This window comes from Pelmatolapia mariae, linkage group LG3_W, assembly GCF_036321145.2.
Source record: "Pelmatolapia mariae isolate MD_Pm_ZW linkage group LG3_W, Pm_UMD_F_2, whole genome shotgun sequence".
In the NCBI taxonomy this organism is placed as follows: domain Eukaryota; kingdom Metazoa; phylum Chordata; class Actinopteri; order Cichliformes; family Cichlidae; genus Pelmatolapia; species Pelmatolapia mariae.
Window position 1 is genome coordinate 6,616,170 of NC_086229.1, and position 26,298 is coordinate 6,642,467.

At 40.3% G+C, this 26,298-nt stretch overlaps 1 protein-coding gene and 1 pseudogene across 1 annotated transcript in view; one reads left to right on the forward strand and one right to left on the reverse strand.

Moving 5' to 3' along the window:
* LOC134624179 (NACHT, LRR and PYD domains-containing protein 12-like) overlaps positions 1 to 26,298 on the reverse strand; it is a 463,420-nt gene that overhangs the window by 353,940 nt on the left and 83,182 nt on the right. The gene's annotated exons all lie outside the window — the stretch shown is intronic.
* LOC134646712 (sodium- and chloride-dependent glycine transporter 1-like) lies at positions 10,118 to 25,101 on the forward strand (annotated as a pseudogene).

Sequence of the window (26,298 nt, forward strand, 5' to 3'; positions counted from 1 at the left end):
AATTACCTACATTATGTTTTCCCACCAATCCTGAAGTGCTGAACAGCTCCATAAGATATGTAAAGTCAGAGCATTTTGACCATCACATCTCCAACAATCAAGTATTAACATTTTGAAAACACGAATCCCATTCAACTGAAGATATATCCAGTGCCATGTCCTGGGCCCAGTAGCACTTAACTTTAAGGAGAGGGTCAGCTGACCGTTCTTGCAATAAATGATCAATCTTAAAAGTGATACCTTTACCCAAGGATAATCTTGAGAGCAGGACTTCCACAGGGCTGCCCACCGGACAACTCAAGGGGGTTCCCAGCCAATTCGATAATGAACTATGTATCTGGACATATCTCCAAAATTGGTTACGCTGCAACTTATATAACTCCACAATTTTATGAAAGAGAAAAAAAAATTGGTCCCACAGTCAAATAAATCTCATACATAAAGGATGCCTGCCTTACGCCAATGTAACCAGTCAACCGATGTTCCAAGGAGGAAAACACTCTCCCAAAAAATCACCCCAGGCCTATATGATAGAAAACCTGTGTTTTTTTGTTTTGTTTTGTTTTTCATATTTTAATATGTATATTATTGTGTTGTGCTTTGGAGTGTTTTGTGTTGTTTCACTTTTGTTTAAAAGGAAAAAGCTGAAAATTTTAATACTCAATATAAGTCAGTCAGTATAATTTATTTATTACATTTTATGTGGGAGGGAATATATATATATATATATATATATATATATATATATATATATATATATATATATATATCTATGTATATATATGGGGCTAAAGGTGAGCCCACCCGGGTGCTCACAATAGTCAGTAAAACAAAGAAACAGAGAAAAAAACAACAACCATATGACCCCCTATGAGCAAGCACTTTGGCGACAGTGGGAAGGAAAAACTCCCTTTTAACAGGAAGAAACCTCCGGCAGAACCAGGCTCAGGGAGGGGTGGCCATCTGCTGCGACCGGTTGGGGTGAAAGAAGGAAAACAGGATAAAGACATGCTGTGGAAGAGAGACAGAGATTAATAACAGATATGATTCGATGCAGAGAGGTCTATTAACACATAGTGAGTGAGAAGGTGACTGGAAAGGAAAAACTCAATGCATCATGGGAATCCACGGCAGCCTACGTCTATCGCAGCATAACTAAGGGAGGATTCAGGGTCACCTGGTCCAGCCCTAACTATATGCTTCAGCAAAAAGGAAAGTTTGAAGCCTAATCTTGAAAGTAGAGATAGTGTCTGTCTCCTGAATCCAAACTGGAAGCTGGTTCCACAGAAGAGGGGCCTGAAAACTGAAGCCTCTCCTTCCCATTCTACTTTTAAATACCCTAGGGACAACAAGTAGGCCTGCAGAGCGAGAGCGAAGTGCTCTAATAGGGTGATATGGTGCTACAAGGTCATTAAGATAAGATGGGGCCTGATTATTTAAGACCTCGTATGTGAGGAGCAGGATTTTAAATTCAATTCTGGATTTAACAGGAAGCCAATGAAGGGAAGCCAAAACAGGAGAAATCTGCTCTCTCTTTCTAGTCCCTGTCAGTACTCTTGCTGCAGCATTTTGGATTAGCTGAAGACTTTTCAGTGACATTTTTGACATCCTGATAATAATGAATTACAGTAGTCCAGCCTGGAAGTAATGAAGGCATGAACTAGTTTTTCAATGTCTGGACTGACAAAGTAACTAGTTGACTGGCTGATTGAGAGAATCCAGACGGACAACATGCACAACATCAACATCAATGACCTGACAATGAACTGATGGAAACTGAGGACTTAAATACATGCTGGATGAATAATTACTAATAGGTGTCAGTGCAGGTGAGTGAGCAGCTGAACATATTTGAGCTAATGATACATGGAATGAGCTGTAACACAACATACAGGTACAGGAAACAGGAAGTGAGAAACTTGGATGTGGACATGACAAAACTGAAAACACTGGGTTAATGCCCCTGACACCGTGGTATTGAATCATAGGCCTTCTTGTAAACAATCCAGGCAAGGCACAGGTTGGTCAGCCTAGTCCTACAGTTTTGGATGACTGCTTGGTCTACCAGTAGCTGGTGTTTCTTTTTTGTATCCTGCTCGTGTATTAACTACTAGTGTTGAAAAAATACACTCTTTTATTGGCTGAATGAATACACGCTTGTGTCTCTGTATTTTTGATTTCAGGGGGATCCACTGTACATAGCAATAATGTTGAAGTTTATTATTATTTCTGCACAGTTGCTTGAACACAACATTTTTTTAAAAAAAAATGTCTAAATCAGCATTATTATTATTAGTTCAACAGTGTTGAACAATTTTGGTAAATGGTCGGTATTTGTATAGCACTTTACTAATCCCTAAGAACCCCAAAGCGCTTTACACATCCAGTCATCCACACACAGAAGAAGCGTCTCCTGGGGAGTTAGGGTACCCATTAAAATAAAAATGGTCCCTAAGGACCCCAAAGCGCTTTACACTACATTCAGTCATTCACCCATTCACACACACATTCACACACTGGTGATGGCAAGCTACGTTGTAGCCACAGCTGCCCTGGGGCGCATTGACAGAGGCGAGGCTGCCGGACACTGGCGCCACCGGGCCCTCTGACCACCACCAGTAGGCAATGGTTGAAGTGTCTTGCCCAAGGACACAACGACTGAGACTGTCCGAGCCGGTCTCAAACCAGCAACTTTCCGATTACAAGACAAACTACCAAATGTTGAGCCACGACCGCCACAAGATTTTGGAGTGAATTCTCCTCCTGATCACCATCTTCATGCATTCCTGTTGGATTGTTGATGTGTCTAATGAGAAGAGAAACTGCTCAAGGAATAACAGAATGAAATGAGACAAAATTACACTTTAAATCTGAAAACACAAAGATAAACATTTAGAAAATCTGTAAACTCCTCCCCCTCCCACCTGTCCTGCTTCAGGTGGAGTCCCGCCTCCTTCCAGGAAGCAGCTCACCTGTGTGTCCGTGTTTAGTGTCCACACATGGAGTGGAGCTTGTGTTTCATGTCTCTGTGTGAAGAAACTGTAAGTTTGATTTGTTTCCTATCTTAACAGTTTGACTGTTTGTTTCTGTTCTGTGATGTTTGTAACTGATGTTCAGCTCTTATTTTACTTATTTCTTATTAGCATCATTGGTCAGGTGTGAGTCAGAGAATGTGAGAGAAAATGATGTGTTTATTCATCAAACTGCTACACAGTGACAATCACATGAACATGAACACAGTGAAGCTGGACACAAACAGCTTGGTCCTGTAGATCCTTTCAGGATTTCAGTGACAAACACATCAGTCTGACTGTGAGAGTATGAAGCTGCCGTCAATCAATCACAGTTGACATCTGAGGAAAACTCCTGGTTTCATGTTCCACAGAGTGTTCACTTCAAGTGTTCCACACTGGTGTTCAGTGCATGATTCTGCAATTAAACTATTTTTTTCACTGTTAAAAAAGTTCAAATCAATTTGTATTAAACTTTAGACCAATCAGACCACTAATCAGTAGTCTGTCATCATCAATGGAACGTTGTTATTCCCTTTAACTGGAAACTGCACGAACAAAGAGATAAAATCAGTTTGTTCTTAAGGAGTTGACATTCAGGTTTTAGTGAATTAACGCTGAAACAACAATAAGCAAAGCAGCTCAGGGTCAGTTCAGAGTTATTCAAAGGAAAGTCAGTCAAAAGAAAATATAGATTTTTACCAACACCTTGAACATTTTCAGCCTGTTTTAAATCCTTGGTGTACTGATTATATCTGCAAATTTAGGCTATGAATTACATCAAACAAAAGGAATAAAAAAATGCTCGGACTTGTCATTTTTCCCCCTTTTTTGGTGTTTTGACAATCACTTTTATTGCTGCTGTCACACTCTGAGGGTTTTGTATCCACTTTGTACTTTCTGTTCTTAATCAGTACTGTTATGGACAGTGTTGTTGTTAATGTATGTTTGGGGGTGTTGCACCCCGGAACCTTCAGAGGTTTTTCAGGGTCCTCCCTGCCGGAATGTTACGTGTGGGACAGTTTCCTGTATGTGTTGCGGCTAGCTGTGGTTGTTTAAAAAAGTGGTCAGTAAACGTCCTGAAATTGGCACTTGAGTTTCCGAGCATTTTTATCCTGAGGTTATAACAAGTTCTTTTGAGTCTGAGTTTTCTTCTTTTGGTGTTAGAAGCTTTTAATTAGTTATTCGGAGTGTTTTCCTGTGTGTTGCTCTTCATTGAAGTCTTTGGATCCATCGTATTTCACGAATAAGACAAGAAGACTCCTTTCACCCTTGGTCTTTGGTCATTGGTCAGTTAATTATTCTGTAGATAAGCGTTTCTTATCAAGTGTTTAGAGATTGTTTAAAAAAACTATCAGCGCACCATCAAGGTAGAAAGAGCAAATTATTTCTCCATGATCATTAATAAGAAGTCTGGTAATCCCAAAGTTTTATTCAATACAATCAACTGTGTCTTGCAGCCCACCACATCAGTCATATCTGAGACTGTTATCCCTCTGTTCGGCACTTTGGCCAACACTTGATGTCTTTTAAATGTGCTATATAAATAAAGATGACTTGACTTGACTTGACTAAACCTGCTGGTCTGGAAGTCCAGCAGTTCATCTAAACAAAAGGCACTTAGACTAAAACAGATATAGATATGTTTATCCTACCACAAAACAATAAGAGAAGGTACGACCTCTCCCATGCTCCCAGGATGTGGGTGTGAATGCCAGAGCACTCTGGAATGCACACAAAGTCTTTGCAGACTCTTAAGGATCAAACCTCTACCAACATGACATTGATTATACAACTCTAAGCAAATATAGTAGTAGATATTTCTAAGCATAAATGACAATCCAACAATACAAATCTAACAAATAGCTTTGTGATCTCTACACAAATGGAAGCAAAAACTTCTGAGTAACAATAATAAAAAAGTCTTGATGCATTCTCAATCATCTTAATCAAAATTCTTCAGTCTGAAGCTTTGCCTGAAGTAAGTTTTGTAATTTTAAAACCAAACATGTGGAAGAAGGTTTCCACTTCTTTCACATTATGAATCTAATATTAATCTCTCAAAAAATTTTATTCATATCCACATATAGCTTTGCAAAAACTGCATAAAAACCACTTGCAGCAACAAAAACATAATAATCCAGAAACAGGCTTTGCCGATCCGATCAGCTGTTCATAACACTTCCTATGTCCAGCAGCGTGAACTATCGCATGTCCACCATGACCTGCCCGAAACCGGAAGTGACGTCATTTTGCGGAAGTGTAATTTTCTTACCATCATGGCCTCATGAGCCTATACTGGTGTTTTTAAAAGTTATGTTTGACTTTATGACTTTCTGTGTCGTTTCTGGGATGCTTAGGACACATATTGCACTGCTGGAAACAGTTTATTTTGATTCATATGCTTTTATTTTGCAAATTGGCATTGTAATATTTATTTTCATTTTTCCTGCAGTATATGAAAATTGGTGTATTTCAAAAATAAAACTATGAAAACACGTCAAATAAATTTCCTGTGGTGGGAAACTAGTTTGTTTGTAGAAGGATAAGCCTCTTAAATTTGTCTAACTAGAAATATGTTAAAAAAACAAAAACGATTTTCAATTTTTTTGTAGTTTATTGTACTTTTTTGCAATTTATGTAATTACTGTGCACTTAATGCATACATAATATTACAATTTGGGCTATAATGGTTGTATTGTTGTATATCAACTTTAAATGCTCCCAAAAATGGCACTACAACATGTAAAAATATCATATAAGCTCTGGCGGACTTGGTTCATTGGTAGGTCTTAAAGGGTTAAAAAGGTGGTATTCAGAATACAGTTACTTTGCTGAAATGAATGGATTACACAGCGTTATTTTCCTGTTTCACTGGCGGGTCAGGACTTTTTGGGTTTTGTTCGACAGCTATGTCCTGTTATTCCTGGCGGCAGCGTTATGGTCGCCATGGTTATAGGGCGACGCACTCTCTCTGTGACTGTGTGTTTCCTGGGTGAGAGAGCGCCTTTTTGTTGTTGTTGTGCTAAGCTATGCTGAGCAGTTTAATTAGGGGCGGTGTGTTTCTGTTGGAAAATAAACAGCTGTGCTCCCTGGAAACTGGAGAAAGCAAGACTAAATGATACCTCTTTCTCCTCCTTGTCTGAGCTCGCCACAATGTGTTTGGCTACACCCTCTATTTTTGGTAAATCCAAACAAAACACGCATTAAGAGGCCCTAATTCCCGTGTCTGAATCTCGCGTCTCATAATGAGATGAAGAATTTTTAAAAAAATGATTTAATATGAAGGCAATAGGCAGAATGCTACAGGCATAGCACTAAAGAATGTAGCCTCATGGGCATTGTAGTCATTACTGTGGGGAGAATGGGCTGCCATACATTGACAATAAACTGGACTGGGCTAAAAACACTAAAGCACTCTACAGGAAGGGCCAGAGTCGTCTCTATTTTTTGAGGCGACTGAGGTCCTTCAACATCTGCCACAAAATGCTGAGGATTTTCTACGAGTCTGTTGTGGCCAGTGCGATCCTCTATGCTGTTGCATGCTGGGGGAGCAGGCTGAGGGTCGCAGATGCCAACAGACTCGATAAACTGATCCGTAAGTCCAGTAATGTTGTTGGGATGGAGCTGGACTCCCTCAAGGTGGTGTCGGAGAGGCGGCTGCTGTCCAAAATAAAGACAATGTTGGATAACACCTCCCACCCACTCCATGACATGCTGGTCGGTCACAGGAGCACGTTCAGTGAGAGACTGAGATACCGAAAAGCACCACTGAACGTCACAGGAAATCATTCCTGCCTGTGGCCATCTCCGTGTATAATGCATCTGCTTAACATACTGGTTACTGCCACAACTACACGGTTCTTTCCCGCTATTTATTATTGTGTGACTTATGTTTCTTTCCTGCTATTTATTATTGTGTGACTTATGTATATATATATATATAGATTTATATATATTGTGCTATTCTTAGTTAGCGTGTTGTCTGTTTTGTTAATATTGGTGTATAATGGAGCACTGTAACAAAGAAATAATTTCCCCCAGGGATCAATAAAGTATTCTGATTCTGATTCTGATTCATACCCGTTATGTGTCTGTGAGTGAGGGCGGGAGATAAAGGAGAATCAAAGGTACGAGCTGTCACCGTGCAGAAACGGGAACTGGAAGAATGTAAATCACTGCAGCCAAACAGAGTGCCTGACGAGCCCAGTTGTAAGTAAGCTATTAAGACTCGAATTTACTCTGTTTTCGTGTTTCCCTCCGAAAACAATAAGTTCTGTTGGAGCAGCCTTTCAACGCCTCTATTTGTCTCTCGCAAGCGAAGTTGACCCAGACAACAAAGTAAAGCTATTTTTCATCTACGAGCCCGACACGAACCCGACGTATTAGCCTGAGGTCCCTTTACTACTGTTCGGAGCCGCGGACCTTCAGTAACAGTAATAAATCCCACAGCAATAGTACATTCACGTAGTTGTAAAAAGCATTATAATATATAAAGTAATCCAAAATATTCAGAATACGTTACTCTCATTGAGTAACGTAACGGAATACGTTACAGAATACATTTTGGGGCATTTATTCTGTAATCTGTAGTGAAATACATTTTAAAAGTAACCTTCCCAACACTGACCATGTTTTATAAAAGTAAAAGTGGGGTATATGACTGAGTTATCGGGCCCATTACAAGGCTAGAAATTTGGTTGTTTGTATTATAGAGTGTGCATAAACCATGAGGTGAGTGGCTTTTGGAAATTGCATTTTGTCTCAGCTTTAGCATTTTGACTCTATGTTAGAGGTACTGTACTTCACAGCAGACAGTTTAGTTACGGTTAGCCATCAGAATTATTGTCTGAAGGCCAAGAAAGATACCCAACAGATTTACTTTACCAAGTGAATCATCACAGCCTTGCCGTATTGCTCCATTTGACTGACCTTTGTTATTATTAATTTGCTTTATTTTATTTTCAGTTGTTACAGATGGGACAGCCATGAAAGATAGAGAGAGGGAAAGAAAATGCAGCCAAGGCCTCAGGTGTTTTTTATATAATATAAAATTAATTTATAGAACAATCAGGTGTTCTGCATCAAATAAGAGGGCAAATAAATTATTTGTGCCTGTCCAAAAAAATGTTTGTGTTCAGTATAAGACAGAGGAGAACACCACAGGCCTAAACCCTGCAGGTCTGACAGCAGGAGGTGCATCAGTCCTATTTTCCATGTGGGAACAGCGTTTACACTGGAATCTGCTTTTGGTGGCTTTTTTGGAGCAAATGTGACATTCAGCAGTATAACTGACACACAATACAAAACAATAACTACAAAATACGCTAACTACAGCCTCCAAACACGCTAATTGTCACTAATGTCACATATGAAAACTCGCTCTCTCTTTTTCTTTCACTCGCCTGCTTTCCGTCACGGGTTTCACACCTAAAACTTCCCCCTCTCCCTAAACAACCAAGTGTGACATGTTGCCATATCATTTTTTTGATTGTCAGACCAATAGCGGTGGTTTTGTTTGTTAACGTCACCATTCACATAAAAGTTTGCCTCATCACTGAACAAAATCTTCTGCGTGAACTGAGGGTCCTGTTCCAATTTTTGTTTTGCCCATTCTGCAAATTCTGTGCGCCGATCTGGGTCATCCTCGTTGAGATGCTGCAGTAGCTGGAGTCTGCTGCAATGACCTGGTTACTATGTTCACCAGATATCAACACAATTTCGATCCGCTCCTAACGTGTTAACCTCTTCAAAATGTAATGGCTGTGTACAAAGAGAAACTTGTAAATAACTCATAAAAGAATAAAGTTACGTTGAAACCACACCATTGTTTTTCTTGTGACAATACGTTTGATGTGTTACACGGCCCTCTTCCTATTGAAAAAACAAAAGTTGTATCCAAGATGGCCGACTTCTAAATGACCACCATGGTCACCACCCATCTTGAGGAGTTTGCCCCCTCACATATACTGATGTGCCACAAACAGGACTTTAATATCACTAACCATTCCCATGTTATTACGGTGTATCCATATAAATGGCCCACCCTGTAGTATGAGCAAGTGTGGCTCAAGTGTGTGTGTCCTGTCAGTATGTGTGCCTGTGAGGCTGTTGTTAATGTGCTTCCGTTGAGTGCATGTATGTGCTTGATTGTGGTGTGTGAATATGTAGAAATAGAGGGTGTTGTTTGTGGATTAGTGCGTAAGCAGGTAATCAAAGCAGTGAAAGAAAAGAAGGAAAAAAAATCAACTAGAAGGTGAGAGACAAAAGAAGAATAAAAAGAAAAAAACAGAAATATCCAGTTAATGTTTTGACAGAGAGTCAAGGTGCTATATCTGCTATGACATCATACTGAATTAGAAAACTGGTATTGATTGTTTAAACGGATCTTAATGCAAGAGAGTGTGAGTAGATAAGTAAAGAGTGTAGCGGATTCGTATCTGGTGCAGAAGGAGCAGCTCTGTGTATCCGCATTTCCTGATGCTTCTCTTGCCATTTTAATGGCAGAGGGTGCATATGATTATGTAATGTGTGTATAGCCGTGAAACCAGTTTTCCCGTGCTTCACTCGTGTACGTTAGTTCGAAGAGGAAAAAGAACTCCACGGGACTCCGATGTGAAAAGATGTAACAAAAAATTTATTCCACAGTTTGCTGGTCATCTTACAGGAATGGCCAGATTTAACTTATCCTCAACAAAATAACCTACTACGCTAGGAAAACCGTGTGGCTCTGTTCTCCCCGGCTGCCGCCTAGTGCTTATACCATATTAACTCTTTTTCTTTCTCTCCCCTCCCGCACCACACGTACTAATTTGCATACATCCATGACGCCCAGATTTTAACTGTAAACACAAGTCTTTAAGGCACATGTATGCTTGGTACTACGTAACCAAACCTACAAAGCAATAAAATAATTTTAGTTCCACCACCTTAAACATCCATTTACTCCTTAAATTATTAATTGCACAAACAAGTTCAACAACAGCAAAATATAAATACTAAAATATATGAACTATATTAACTTGGCTCCCACAATGTGGGACTACTCAGCTTGTTAATACAGACTGTTAGTTACTAATTACAACACGACATATAGGACTAGATTAATGGATGTGTTTGATCACAGGTACAGTTTTATATTATCTATGTGCTAAGGACTGTTGACAGAATGCAAAGCTGGGATTTTTTCCTCTTTCACAGTTTTCTTCTCTTGCTAAGGAAAGCAAACCTTTAGTCAGGCAAGTAAATGTGAAGTATTCAACTTAAAACCCTTTCTTTCTGTCAGACACTATGTGATGAACATCTCTGATGATATTGGGAACTTTGGAGAAGTCCGTCTCCCTATCCTAGGATGCCATGCTTTATCCTGGTTTGTCGTCTTCCTCTGTCTCATCAGGGGTTTTAAATCCTCTGGAAAGGTGAGCCTAGCGCCCACACACATGCACCCTGGTTTGAAAACTTTTTAAGCTGGTTGGTTTGACAGTTGTTGAGTCTGTGTTTCCACAGGCCCTGCTAGTTTAGAGACTTATCGCTCATGAAGAACGAAACCAAGACAGAACATCTTCAACCGGTCTTTAACTGTGTTCACGTGTGCAAGAATGTGTGTGTGGGTGTGTGTTTGAGTGAGTGTGTGAGTATGTGTGTGTGTGTCTCTCTGTGTTCGTGACTTCCTCATCACAACATCCTTGGTCATAAGGGGGTAATCTACCCCACACCCAATATATGGTTCAATTCCTCTATTGGTTCACTATGCACAACACAGGTGAAGGGCATAAAAGGGCAAGAAGTTTACCAAACAACAAACAGATCTTTCAGATAGGATGTATCTGCAATAAAACCCACGTCACCCTCCCCCTGCACCAAATTGGTGCAGGGGGAGAAATTGGCTGGAGAATTAATTTAGCTGAACAACTGAGGTGGAGAGTGTTACCGAAGCCACCCGTCTGTATCCCCACTCTGGGGAGAGTGACACTGACTCTGGGGTGGAGAAGAAGGCTAGGACTTCTATGGAAGCCCCAATGCCTCCCATTGTGGATCCCACAGAGATGCTCAGCCAACAACCAGGTGATGGATATTGATGGTCATGACGCTGCGCGGACTGAACCCAATTTCCAGATATGGAATGATCGGTCTTATCGATTGAGCCGCGACACTCACACAAATGAGATACGCACACAGTTGTTGGTGCCGCAAAGCCACAAGGAAACAATTTTCCAGGCGCCTCATTTGAACCCCATGGCAGGGCATTTGCGATGCGAGAAGACTCTGGACCGCATAATGGCCCAATTCTATTCTATGGGCCAACGTGCGTCGCTGGTGGGCGTCGCGCCCAGAATACCATCTGGTTAAATAGCCAGCTATTCCGAAAGGGGCCATTGCGCCCATTACCACTGATAGAGATCCCATTTGAGTGTGTTCTGGGAATTTTAACAATAACCTGCAATTTGAAGTGGGCTTAACCCTTTAAGACATACAACCCTTTAAGACCTACCATAGAACCAAGTCCGCCAGAGCTTATATTATATTTTTACATGTTTTAGTGCCATTTTTGGGAGCATTTCAAGTTGATATACATCAATACAACCATTATAGCCCAAATTATAATAATATGTATGCATTAAGTCCACAGTAATTACATAAATTGCAAAAAAAGTGCAATAAACTATAAAACAATAAACAATAAATGACCACTACATATATTTCTAGTTAGAGAAATTTAAGAGGCTTATCCCTCAAAACTGTAAATACAAAAAAGTTGGACAAAATAGTTTCCCACCACAGGAAATTTCTTTTGAGTATCTTCATAGTTTTATTTTTGAAATACACCAATTTCTATATACAGAAGGAAAAAATAAAATATTATAATAATGAAAATTTGCTAAATATTTGCAAAGAAACAGCATGTGCATCAAAATAAACTATTTCCAGCAGTGCAATTTGAGTCCTAATCATCCCAGAAACATCACATGAAGTCATAAAGTCAAAAATAACTTTTAAAAACACCAGTATAGGGCTATAACTCCTCCCGGACAGAGAGAATTATAACTTTGTCTTCTGCTTTAGCGTCACCTAAGGATTTACATCCCTCATAAGCAAAGGAGTCTCACTATCTGTTTAATGTCTCCCATTACAATGTCCTCACTCTGTTAACATTTCACATCCAAGCAAACTAGTGACACGAGTGTTCTTACTATAGTAAAGTGAGAAAGTGTTATATTACTATAACTAATGTGATGTGATTAAATATGTGATTAATACACCACAAGCGCATTCCACCGGAGTGCACACGGCTGGTGGATTATGCAATGCGATACCCGGAAGCAGTGCCGCTGCATACCATTTCAGCAGAGAGCATGGCACAGGCACAGTTTCAGGTCGTCTCCCGTGTCGGATTCCAAAAGAAATACTCACTGACCAGGGCACATCATTCATGTCGCGCACGTTGAGGGAGCTGTACGAATTATTGGGCGTTAAATCTATTCAGTCCAGCGTCTACCACCCTTAGACTGATGGGCTGGTGGAGGGGATGCATAAGACTTTAAAGTCTATGATTTGCAAGTTTATTCACGAGGATGAACAAAATTTGAATCACTGGCTAGACCCTCTGTTGTTTGCAGTGCAGGAGGCCTCCACAGGATTTTCTCCCTTTGAATTACTGTACGGCAGGTGGCCATGGGGGGTGCTTGACCTGATTAAGGAAAACTAGGACGAAGGGTCAGGCCCCACAAAGAATGAAATTCAATACGTGCTGGACCTGAGAGCAAAGCTGCACAGGCTGGGGAGGTTATCATGGGAGAATTTATTCCGCCCCAGCAACGGCTCAAGAGTTGGGGGTTCGCCTTGTAATCGGAAGGTTGCCGGTTCGAGCCCCCGGCTTGGTCAGTCTCGGTCATTGTGTCCTTGGGCAAGACACTTCACCCGTTGCCTACTGGTGGTGGTCAGAGGGCCCGGTGGCGCCAGTGTTCGGCAGCCTCGCCTCTGTCAGTGTGCCCCAGGGTGGCTGTGGCTACAATGTAGCTTGCTGTAAATGTGTGTGTGAATGGGTGGATGACTGGATATGTAAAGCGCTTTGGGGTCCTTAAGGACTAGTAAAGTGCTATATAAATGCAGGCCATTTACCATTTTACCTTGCTCCAGCTCTAAATTACTCGCCAAGTGGCAAGGACCCTTTGTGCTGGTGGGGGACATTGACTATGAAGTTGCCCAGTCAGACAGGGGAGGAGTGATACAAATTTACCACCTCAACCTCCTCAAAGCGTGGATGGAGGAGGAAACAGCAGCTCTGGTAAACCTGGTTAAGGAGCGAGATGAGTTGGGGCTGGAGGTGCCAATTTTTACCATTCCCGCCTTCCTCCGTTTTGACGACCAACTTACACAGGCCGAGAGAGTGGATGTTTTCTGCATTGCATCCAGTCATTCAAGTTCACGGATCGGGAGACGCACTACAGCACTGTCGAGAATGAATGCCTGCCGATCCGGTGGCGATCCTATTAGTAAAGCTACATTCTACATTAGTTGAATGTTTTATTAAAAAATCAGAAGACTTTTGTGTAGATCAAGATCAGCTGATCCTATAGAGATGGAAAATGTGACGTCATTGAGGGGTAAAACCGCAAAGCATTGTGGGTATCCATGGCAAGAGGTAATAGCGCAAGCAGGCTTTCAATTGAAATCAGTTACACAGCTATAAAAAGAGACAGAAAATACCAAGAAGCTGTTGTATTATTAACTGCACAAGCCGGGCGAACGATAGCCGCATGAAGACGACGGGTAAAGCAAATGGTTTTTATCAGATTCCGGCGTGGAAGAGAAATTGTCCAAGCCATGTCTGCGAAGTCACAAAGAGGCAACGGATGGCCTGGACAATAAATATTCAGCTTTGAATAAATAGTGAATTGTCCAGACAGAATATTGAGTTTTGCTTCTGTTATTACCACGGTACATTGACAAAAACATATACTTTTATTCACAGGATAAACAGTTTTTTGTATCACTAATAGTACAATTGCATCATACGATATTATTGTCACTGCTACATTTCTGTGATGCGTACCAGAAATTATTTCCACTAATTAATTACCGTTGAGCTTAAAGGTCCCATTAATAAACGGTTAACGAGTGTGTATTTATGAAGACGATTTGTGAGACTGGTAAACTTAAGATATGTACGATGGTCTTTCGTTCTACACGGTGCATTTCAAGGTCCTGTACCCATCCGTCAGTAAACTGTACCTGGGCTTGTTGCAGTGACCTGAAGTTACTAAACTTCACGAGTGTATGCACTCACTCCAAGAACCATATAATTATAAATCTGATCATGGTGAAAGTGGGCAGGACGCTGACGTTTTATGTCCACTCTGTGTGCTCATAAGGGTCTGACCCCTTCACTCCTTTGATTTTTTCCTCGTATCTTTTCTTTGCCTTTTCGTCGAGTCTGTCTTTGTACGGACCAGCATTGTTCTCCTTCGTTTTGTACATTCCTCTTTTTGGGGGCAAAGAAAAAGCAAGAAGGCAATGAAACCGGCAAATGAACGTTTTGCGGTGCTGAAAGTGCTTGCATTTGATGCGGTACTTTGATTATTTTGCCACGGGTTACCGGGATGCAATGTGCGAAAGTCACGTGGTCTGTCAATCTCTATTTGTTTTCTTTTAACCATTTCAAATGTGTTCATTATGTATTTATATAATTGGTTTTGGTCTTTGTTCTTTTCAACATACAGAGACAGCATCATCATCAGCATAACCAACTGTGCCACCAGCGTTTATGCTGGCTTTGTCATTTTCTCCATCCTGGGTTTCATGGCACACCACCTCAATGTCCCCGTGTCAGAGGTGGCTGACCATGGCCCGGGACTAGCCTTTGTGGCCTACCCAGAAGCCCTTACTCTGCTTCCAATCTCACCACTGTGGTCACTACTTTTCTTCTTCATGATCATCCTTCTGGGACTGGGAACTCAGGTGAGAGCAAGAAACTCCAGTGTCATGCAGCCGACCAGACATATGAAGATTAAACCACTACATTCTCGGCTAAAAAAAATATTAGTTTCCACATGCCAGTTGTTGTGTGCTAAAAACAATGGCCACCAGGCCAAAGCAATGGTTTTGTCTCGATCAGCTTTAACCCTGCCCCCTGAGTTTGATGGGTGAGGTTGACAGATAAAATAAATTCATGGTGAGACCTGAAGGACTCAAATGTGCAAAAGGAATTAATTAAATACACCATTAAATAATTAATTAAATGTGTCAATAATTAATTAAATGTGTCAAAATTAATTAATTAAATGTGTCAAAAATATTTATTTCATCAATTATTTCACATTTTAATTAATTATTGCGACATGTAATTAATAATTTCATGGTGTATTTAATTAATTCATTATGGCAATCTTGGCGTTCCATACATTTGAGGCTGCATTTCAGCCAACCCTTGAATTAGGACAGCCTTCGCTGTGTCGCTGTGATGTAATTGACCTTAAAATGCAGCCTTTAAGGCTGCAGACCCCAAATTGGGATACAGCCAAAGAAAACATGCAGCCTGAACATATATAACAGCTGCTGAGTGGACCTCCATACTGATGCTGTAAACAAATGGACTCAGGATGTGAGAACTTACTGGATTTATTTGCGTGGGGAGCTCAAGATTAGATTTGATCTGGATCTGCTGATGTGTAATGCTATACGCAGGGTAGGCCGGAAGTAAACGGCTGTGGAATTAGACGGTCTAGTCTTCTGATTAGCGTCACCGCTGTCTCGATGGAGTTTAATAAACTCGGCCGTCTGCTTCTTGCTATCTAAAATATAACAGGACGTGGCGTAAATTCTCAACTATCTCACGCTTCTGTTTAATCAGTTTTCTGTGTGAAAACCAAGGAGGAACCCACCCGATGGATTAATAAAGTTTTATTTAATCTTATAATCTAATAGCTTTGATCTCAGCCAAACCGATTTACTCATGAATAAATAAAACACTGAAAAAAGACAAACAATAACATTTTTAGGTTGTCTAAGTGACTTACATATTACGTTTAACGTTATTTTTGTCATGGTCCTGGGTCGGTGACACAGCGCTTTAGTTTATTGACATTTTCTAGTTTATTATGATGATTATTATTGTTTGAGTTCTATGTGTTAATTATATTTGGTCTGCCTCTGAGTCTGTGTCTGTGTCTCTGTCTGTCTATGGTGTCACCCCGTCTGTTTGTGAATCTGTCTGTTTAGCTCTGCGTCTTGTTTGGTCCCCCATGTCTGAGTTTCCTGTTTCATTGTGAAGCTCTCTGTCTGATGTGAGTGTGTTCAGTTTACGTTTCCCCGTCAGCTCTGAGTTCTCCCAGCTGTGTTGCCCCCTTATTACTGGTGTGTGTATTTAAGCCCTGTGTGTTCTCCTGCCTGTTGCCGGTTTGTCTGCGTTACTCTGTGTTCCACGTTTCCTGTTCTTCGTCTGTGTCTCTCTGCCTCTCATCCCTTTTTCCCAAGTCTGTTATTTTAGTTCTCCCAGTTTAGGCGTCTTCAGTTATTTGTCATGCCCCACTGCGTGTTTGCCACTACACCACCTTGTAAATAAACTTCACTAGCATTTTCATCCACTCCTTGCATCTTGGGTCCTCCTTCCTCCAACACCACACGGCTCGCCTCAGCTGCCGTGACAATTTTAAAGCTAATTTTTTGGCAACGAGACCAACACAAACCTGATGCATTAGCCAGAGGTCCCTTTACTACAGTTTGGAGCCACGGACATGTTTTATATACGCGCAGAATAGTTTTCTAAACGAGATCGCTAGTTGGTAATTAACCTTCAGTAATAGTAATAAATCACACAGCAATAGTACATTCATGTAGTTTTAAAAAGCATGATAATATATTAAGTAATCCAAAGTATTCAGAATATGTTACTCTCTCGGTTGGTCGGTACTCTCTTGGTTGTAACAGCAGCCAGAAAGACACATATACAAACAAACAGTACACAGGACACAGAACAGAAACATACACAATTTTTCTTACATATTTACATTAAGGACAATGGTTACTATAAACAGAGTACCGTACAGTTATTAAATTAAATATAAATAACTACAGATAAGACGAAAACCAGGTTGTAGTGTGAATCGGTTGATTACAGCGCTGATGTAAACATCTATGTTTGTTGGGAGCAGTTCTGATTGTACAGTCTGACAGCTGCAGGGAGGAAGGACCTGCAGAAACGCTCCTTCATGCATCTAGGATGCAACAGTCTGTCACTGAAGGAGCTCTGAAGTTCAGAAACATTTACATGCATGGGGTGGGAGAGTCTTTCCATCAGAGATGTTATTTTGAGTCCTTTAATCGATAAATCGACAATCAAAACCCACCCTTAACACCAACCGCCTGTTAACACAATTGTTTAATCAGCCAATCACATGGCAACATTTACAGGTCCTTCTCAAAAAATTAGCATATTGTGATAAAGTTCATTATTTCCTGTAATGTACTGATAAACATTAGACTTTCATATATTTTAGATTCATTACACACAACTGGAGTAGTTCAAGCCTTTCATTGTTTTAATATTGATGATTTTGACAAACATAACTCATGAAAACCCAAAATTCCTGTCTCAAAAAATGAGCATATCATGAAAAGGTTCTCTAAACGAGCTGTTAACCATCTGAATCAACGAATTAACTCTTAACACCTGCAAAAGATTCCTGAGGCTTTTAAAAACTCCCAGCCTGGTTCATTACTCAAAACCACAATCATGGGTAAGACTGCCGACCTGACTGCTGTCCAGAAGGCCATCATTGACACGCTCAAGCAAGAGGGTGAGACACAGAAAGACATTTCTGAACAAATATGCTGTTCCCAGAGTTTTTCAGGTTTTTGCTACAGTATAGTAAATGTACACAAATACTTTTCATATTTAGTACAGTGGATAATGTTAAGATTGAGAAATTAAGGAGGGATACAAGGAGGAAATCAAAACAACACACTTATCCTACCTGGAATCAAACAATGATTTTTAATGGACACACGTGTGGGGAGATGTACACGGCAACATCAGCTGTAGATCTCCACCCAGCAACTACACAGCAATAGTTTTATACCATCGAGGTATTTTTTACTGACGCCCTCTCATACGTCATCCGATACAATACATGCATACGTCAAATCAAAACCACAATGACTTTTATCATAGTTAGAAAAGAACATTGCCTCGTCTTCATCCCAGGTGTCTTCCTGTCACCACCCTGCCCTTATCTTCTGGAACATCAAGCTCAGTTCTGCAACAAACTGTCATGCAGGCACAATTTTGCAGTTGCAAGCAAAACATAATTAAACTTTCACCTATAAAGGAACCCACTAACTGTATGTGTGTCTCATCCTTAAATGCTCTCTCATCTCACCCGTTTCACTTCTGACCTTTCACAAGAACAGAGGCTCATCCTTACATGAACTATATGTTGAATAAATGTGTTAATTAAGAACCTCTACTAAAAGCTTAATCAAAAGATATAGATGAATAAAAGATAATAAAGAATAACCTGGTTGTTCAGATAACATCATCCAAACAACTGCTTGCACTCAAACTCTGCTTTCGGTTTCACTTCCTGCAAAAGGCATGCCCTGCAAAAACATATAATTTCTTGTCTTATTTTGGCACAGAGTATACTCAGCGTTAGGCCTTTTCTTTCACAATGCAGTCTGCATATAAACATTTAACTCAACAGTTTAAAGTGGTTCTTACTGGACCTGTAATAAAGTCTAATATGATACCAATATGTTTGAACATCTGAATGCAATATCAATACTGTTATTAATGGAATGGTAATGATGATTATAAAAAATAGCAGCAAAATATTTCTCTCATCTCTACAATATATATGTGGCTGATCTTAAGAAGTCCTGTAATAAACCAATTGTATTTAATTAAAAATACATTTAGGAAGACAATGAAGGTGATAAAGTGTTATCCTCCAATCACTCACCAATGGATAATCCTCTTGGTCGTTGTCGAGATTCCTTTTGGTCTGTCATCATGTACGCAGAAATTTGATCAAGAATTCATCTCCTCTCAAATCCTGTTTCCTCTTTGTGTAGTTCTGTCTGCTAGAGACCTTAGTGACCGCCATCGTCGACGAAATTGGTACAGCCTGGATCATCAACAACAAGATCATAGTCATGCTGTTAGTGGCCATAGCTGGTTTCCTTCTGGGAGTGCCGCTAACGACACAGGTAAATCCCAAACAGGTGGCGAGCACATCCTTAAATGCAACCACTCTCTCACTGGGCTAATGTTTTTGACAGTTTTCCTTTGTGTGTGTGTGTGTGTGGTTGTGTGTGTGTTTGTGTGTGTGTGTGTGTGTGTGTGTATGTGTGTACGGGTTCGTACTATCCTGGTGGCGACCAAAATCTGACTTTTACTATCCTGGTGGGGACTTTCTGCACCGTGGGGACCAAAATCCAGGTCCCCTCGGGGTTGAAAGCAATTTTCACACTCAAAATGCGGTTTTACTGTCAGGGTTACAATTAGGTTATGGTTAGGTTTAGGGTAAGGGTTAGGGTTAGGCATTCATTTTTAATGGTTAGGGTTAGGGTAAGGGGCTAGGGAAAGCATTGTGTCAATGGGATGTCCCCACGAGGATAGCAAACCAGACATGTGTGTGTGTGTGTGTGTGTGTGTGTGCAGGCAGGAATCTATTGGCTTTTACTGATGGACAACTATGCTGCTAGTTTCTCTTTGGTCCTCATCTCATGCATCATGTGCATCTGCATCATGTATATTTATGGTGAGGAGGGAAATAGAGTGAACATTGTGCATTTTCTAACTGTGGTAGTTAAATTTTACAAATATGTGATTACATTAAATGAGTACAAACGGAAACACACCGAAATAAATGAACTGCAGACAACAGGCACACAAGTCTTTTTACGTTCTGTCCATTAAATTGAATAAAGTGGCGTGCAATTAATGAAAAGACAAGCTCAAGCTGATCTCAGATATACAGTCAGTGGATGATGGGAAAAAGGTCTCATTTACTCAGGAATCCAAATTATAGATGATTAGCAGGTTCAGTAGGGTGTCATTCAGATTATGAACAGGAGAGATAATTATATCACCGTGGATCAAACCCACAGTGAAAACTGATAGTAGGTCTTGTGCATTTTGCCTACTCAGGAATTGGACACCTTTGCTGATTCAACCCTCCATCTTTTTGTAGAAGGGGTCATTATGTTAGGTTCATTATGGATTATGAGCCCAAATACACACAAAAAAATTCAACAGTTATCTGACCTCTACCACAATGACACCATTTATAGACTGCGTCAAAGACAGAAAGGGTCACTGTTATGTCACCCTGGTGGTTTTGGACTTGATAATTTAAAGCGCAAAGTTAACAGACTAATAAAAACTAGAATACCACTTACCAAAACTGAAGCAGAACCTTTTTGGGTGGTCCTGATCACACAGCAAGCCATAATATTAGTTGCATAATCCAGTACAAGTAATCAAAGTTGATGATGATGAATGTTGGGCTTTTGTTCCTTTGCAGGCCACAGGAACTACTTCAAAGATGTAGAAATGATGCTGGGCTTCCCGCCTCCTCTCTTCTTCAAAGTCTGCTGGAGATTCATCTCGCCTGTGATTATCTGTGTAAGTGAACACACAAACAAGCACACTTGGAATTGATTGCCAATATTTTGTATAGTCTGCAGGATGTTGAGTGGAAGGTTCTTAACTTCTCTGTGCTGCAGACACATTGTTATAAATCCGACCTACATTTGAGCTGCCATTAGTGCTGATTTTTTTGCCTTTGTTTGCAGTTAAAACTTCCAAAAGCAAAGCTTTATAACTGGGAAATGGACATATGCAGCTGATATCAATGGTATTTCCCATGCTTAGAGACCTAGAGTGTCATTGTCACAGTTTCTTGCACAGCAAAATTGGGTAGCTGGACCACAAAGGTGAAAAAGTAAGAGGAAGAGAAACCAATATATCAACCAAATAAAGCTTCTTCCCGTGGGCTGTCAGAACTCTTAATGCAAACTAAGAGTGTGTAAAGGCTTCCCCAACACATCCAGTCTGACACTGCTGTTGATCTTCTGTGTGCAATATCTCAGTCTTTCCATGTTCTGTGCAATATTTTTGGCCCATGTGCTATATCCTTGGTATGTGCAATATTTTAGTATATATATATATATATATATGTGTGTATAATGTTGTCAGAGATCAGGCCCACCACGACGGTGTCGTCAGCAAACTTGATGTATATATATATATATATATATATATATATATATATATATATATATATATATAGTTTGGAGATACCTTATTAGTGCACTAAGCTGCTGGGCCAACCAAGAAATTCATTGTGGTGGATTACTGGACAGAAGCTGGAATTTTTCCTCCTTCTTTCATTTCTTTACACAGAATGCTGCCCTGCCCTCCAGAGTCACTGTTAGCACTGTTGGCTAAACTCAGTGTCTTTGGCTGCAGTCAGGGTCATTTAGTCATCTGCACTGGCTTACTTTCCTCTTATATTTCCACTTATATTTTCACGTTACCTAATCATGTGACATATATCTTTATTATTGTGTTATACATGCATTTTGCACACATTCAGGCTCTTCCTGTTCTCTCTCTGTCCCTGCAGTTCATCCTGATTTTCACAGTAATCCAGTACAAACCCATTACTTACAATGACTACGTGTATCCTGGCTGGTCCTTGGTTATTGGCTTTGCTATGGCTCTGTCCTCAGTGATCTGCATACCCATCTACGCCCTCTACAAGATTTCAAAGTCACCAGGAGCAACCATTAGACAGGTACAGCATCTTAGAAAGTCTCTAAAGACCTCTCTTTTAAACTGATATAAACAGCTCTATATTTAGATACAAAAGGCTAAATTTCCCTCTGAAGCATTGTAACAAATGTTCAAAAAGGTCAACTTGTTAAACAGGCAATAGATACACTAGACATTAAAGCACTTTAAGTTTTAACATCATCTGAGCAACTGAAAAGCTCTCGCCGGTGTGTTTTTGAGACACGACTCAAAAGCAGATGTGGACGAGGAGTTGCAGGTTTAAACAGAAAGCGATCCTTTATTTGGATCAGGGGTTAAACATGGACACCTAAGCAAACTAAAAATCACTAAGAAACAAATACTATGACCTTCTATGACTACGACTATAAGAATGACTATGACTAAGACAATGGTGGGGATAACAGACGGCCTGACAATGACGTTCAGAAAACAGAGGACTTAAATACACACATGAGGTGATCAGGGGAAGTAGAGACACACGAGGAAACAGCTGACTAGGATAAATATAATGATGCACAGGAAAGAGTAAAACCAACCACATGAGCACAGAACACAAGACCCCTTTTCAAAATAAAACACGAAAAACGGAGACATAGACATAAAACAAACTAGACAACAAGAGCCACACAGACATGACACATAACGGGTAGGCACACGAACCAGGGAGACCGAGTACAGGGGAAGATGACAGGAACGACAACATGAACTTGACAACATAAGACACACAGGCATAAACACATGAAGCGCAAGGGAGACTTAACACAAGGGTAATATAAAAACAAATGAGCTAGAATAACTTAATGAACCTAAACAAACAATAAACAGCAAAATAGACTAAAAACGCAAAACACTGGGTTGCACAACCCAGGACCATGACACATAGAGAAAATAGGGAAAACAGAGGATGGCAGCATATGTGCAATGATGGGAATAACGGTGCTACTAACGGCGATACTTTTTTCAGTAACGAGTAATCGAACTAATTACTATTCCTATCGGTCGGTTACTATTTTTCAACAAACAGACAGTTGAAGCTGTCTCCAGCTTACTGCATCTTATATCAGCTGCAAGAAGTAGCTGTAAGTAATCTGGGCGCTACAGCTTTAAGCAGCTGCGCGCTCCCGCGGACGGTAATCACGAGCACTGTCTAGCACAACACCTGGAGCTCAGGAGGCAAAACAATCACATGAGTGCTGCTGTTTGACTGAGGAAGAATAAAGTAGTCGTGGTAAGTCAATCACATGACCACTTAAAGACAAAGCAACAAGGTGACATATACCAGTTTATAAACTGTGTCATGATAAACAAGCTATTCGCAGAGTTTTTTCCTCAATAGTTTCATCACGTTTACTGTCTAAGGACAGCGCAGCGAGACCTCTCTGCTTATGAGAGAAGAAAAAAACAGGGGAAGTTTTAGGAGTGACAGCGAGCGAGAGAGAGAGCGAGTTTTGAGATGTGAGAGATTTGTGACGTTTAGCGTGTTTGGAGTGTGTAGTTCATGTGTTGTCTTGTGTAGTTAGTGTGTAGTGTTGTGTTTTGTGTTGTGTGTCATAACAATGAGGCGACTGCTGTCTCCAGGTAGAAACAGGAGTGATACACCTGCTGCTGTCAGACCTGCAGGTATCAGGCTGTGATGTTCTCCTTTGTAGTGGACAGAAATTATGTTTTTGGAGTGGCACAAATAATTTATGTGGCATCTTATTGAAGAACAGCTGATTGTTCTGTAAATAGTATGACATGGTTATTTAAAAAAAAACGATAAAAGGTAAATGGATGCAAATAACTTTGTTTATATTTATATTTTCATTTAAAGTTATGAAATATGACTTAATAAACATGTTTGTCGTTGTTATAGTAAAATTTTTTAACTTTTTCTACACTGACTTTAAATTCAGACACGTGAAGTTGTGCTGAAAAGAATGATACCAAACAAGGCAAAGTAAATAGTTTTTAAAGGTGAAATGTGGAGGGAAAATCAAAATTAGTCAAAAATGGGTAATTATACCCTGGACCCCAGGGGGTTAAACGTTTTTCTTTTAAAGCAAAGCAATAGTTACTTTTCAACTAATTAATTACTTTTAGAATATTGTAACTCAGTTACTAACTCAGGGCCTAAATGCAGACACAGCAGCAAATAGGCAACAATCCAAAAAAAATGATAATACAAGTAGATATGTCTTGATATAAACAGGAAGATATTACCTCACAGTGAATTTCTGTACAGAGCTAGCTTCCTTCTCGCTCTTTCTCTATCTGCATGTCTAATTCTGGCTCACTTCCTGTTAAAAGGAAGTTCTTCCTCCCCGCTATCGTAAAGTATTTTCTCACAGGGGAATTTTAGGTCTAATGATGTTATCTCTCTAATACTGTAGAACCTTTACCATACCTTGAAATTACTATTGTTTTGAACTTGTGCTATGTAAATAACAGTGGATTAACAAACACATGGGAAGTGACATATTTTTTAAAAAGGAGCAAGAGTAACAAACAACCACACATGAAAATGAGCAGGCTATAGCAGTGTACCTTTTTATGCAATCTCCAGGAGGACATTGAAACCACATTGGTACCACATGTTTGGTTTTCTAAAGACCACGAGGTCAAATAGAAGAAAGAATAGAAAGTACAATGTGTGTCAGCACAAAGTTGCTCAGCTGTTAGAATGCTGCAAATTCTGACAATTATATAGGCCATGAATCTTGTTTAAGAGATGTGAATGTGCAATGTCAGCTGCTAAATTATCAGATGAACTTAAAAGCATGGAGAGAAAATGAAAGGTAATTGGAGATTAGTCACAGTGATTATTATTTTGTGGGAGCTGCTGAGGTATAGAAAGCAGCTAAAACACTACTTAATGAAAACCTAATTTGACTTCATAAGCCTTGATGTTTCTGATCTAAAAGGTGCGTCTATCTTTCGCTCTCAGAGGTTAAAGGCAGCTTGCCGAGCACATCCGAATTGGGGCCCTGCCCTCCAGGAGCACCGGACAGGCCGCTACGCCCCTGTAGCCTCCGAAGACACTGCAGAGACCCGGCTATAAAGGAGAGGGATGAGCCGAAGGAAGAACAAAAAGAGAATAAGAAAGAGAAGGAGGAGAGGAAGGATGAGATTAGCCTCAGCTCCACCAACACACACAACAATCCAAACCCCAGTGCATGGACGGCACTCCGCTCTATCAGCATCACGGGGAAGAGCCTCACACCATTTCCTTTTCCTCCCTTCTCCTTCATCCTCAACCCCAATTCCCCGCAGTCCTCTGTGAGGGAGACCCCATTCACTGGAGACCTTTAAATATTGAAAGGCCTTAATAATACCTATCCTAACCTCTTCTAAATGTGTGCTGCCTCTACAAAAATGAAGAAAAACAAAATAAAAGGAAAAGAAAAAACTCATCAGACAAAAGACTTGTGTATTTACATTGTGTGCGTGAGTGAGTTGTTAATGTGTTCTACATAATATAATAATAATATTTGGGGGGTTTTGTCCTTTCTGTGTGTGTGGTTTCTTTTTTTTTTTTTTTACTTATATACGTATACGCTATCTTCATATGCTATTTGAGGCAGTGGCAGTTTGATATGTGCGACGTGGAGGGGGGGGGGGGGGGCAGCCCGTTTTGGGGATTGCATGGACACCTGAGTCTGCTGCTTGTCAAACCCAGCAAGGAGAGGGGCAGGGGTGGCAGGGGATTCTCTGGCTGGCTGGAGTGGCATCTAATAACCAGGTTGCAAAATGAAACAAAAACGAACCAATAAACTAGGGTGGTCAACAGCATCTCCCAATTAATGTAATTAAACTTTTTAACGCAATCAACCCATCTGGAGTGCAGAATGACTCAAAACCCCTGTCTCTGTCAACGCATTTCGGGCAGTTTGTCCAAAAGTTGTCCATTCTGTGCTTCAGATGGTTTGATTGCAACATTCACACGTTCATCTAACAAACTGGATCATTAACGGCTGCATTTTCACACACCACTGCACATATGAACATGTGTGTGAAGCAGCAGGGTTACAACATGTGCTGAATGAAGATTCAATGAAGAGGTTACTGATAGAAGACACGAGGTTCAGCCTGTGTTTGAAGCACAAAGGAGACGCCTGCTGGAGCAGCTGAAGTCCTACAGACACTCTTCACTACACAAACACCTCCTACAACATCCACTCTTTCCACTCTGACTGCTGTGTTTGTGGAAACACTCCAACACACACCGCTGCACATATGAACATGTGTGTGAAACAGAGCTGACATTAAACATGATGGAGGATTTATTCACAAACACACAGCATTTACACACACATTACCTCTCTGCAGGACGACACACGCCTGATTTAATGATTTTAATTTACTGCTGTTTCAGTATGTTAAAAACTCCCAGTTGTTTTAATCTTTGGGCTGAAGGAGGGACAATACTCGGTGTATATATGCTCAATCAACAATACTTTATTTCCATATAATTCAACACTTATGAGCATAAGAACCATCATGATGGGG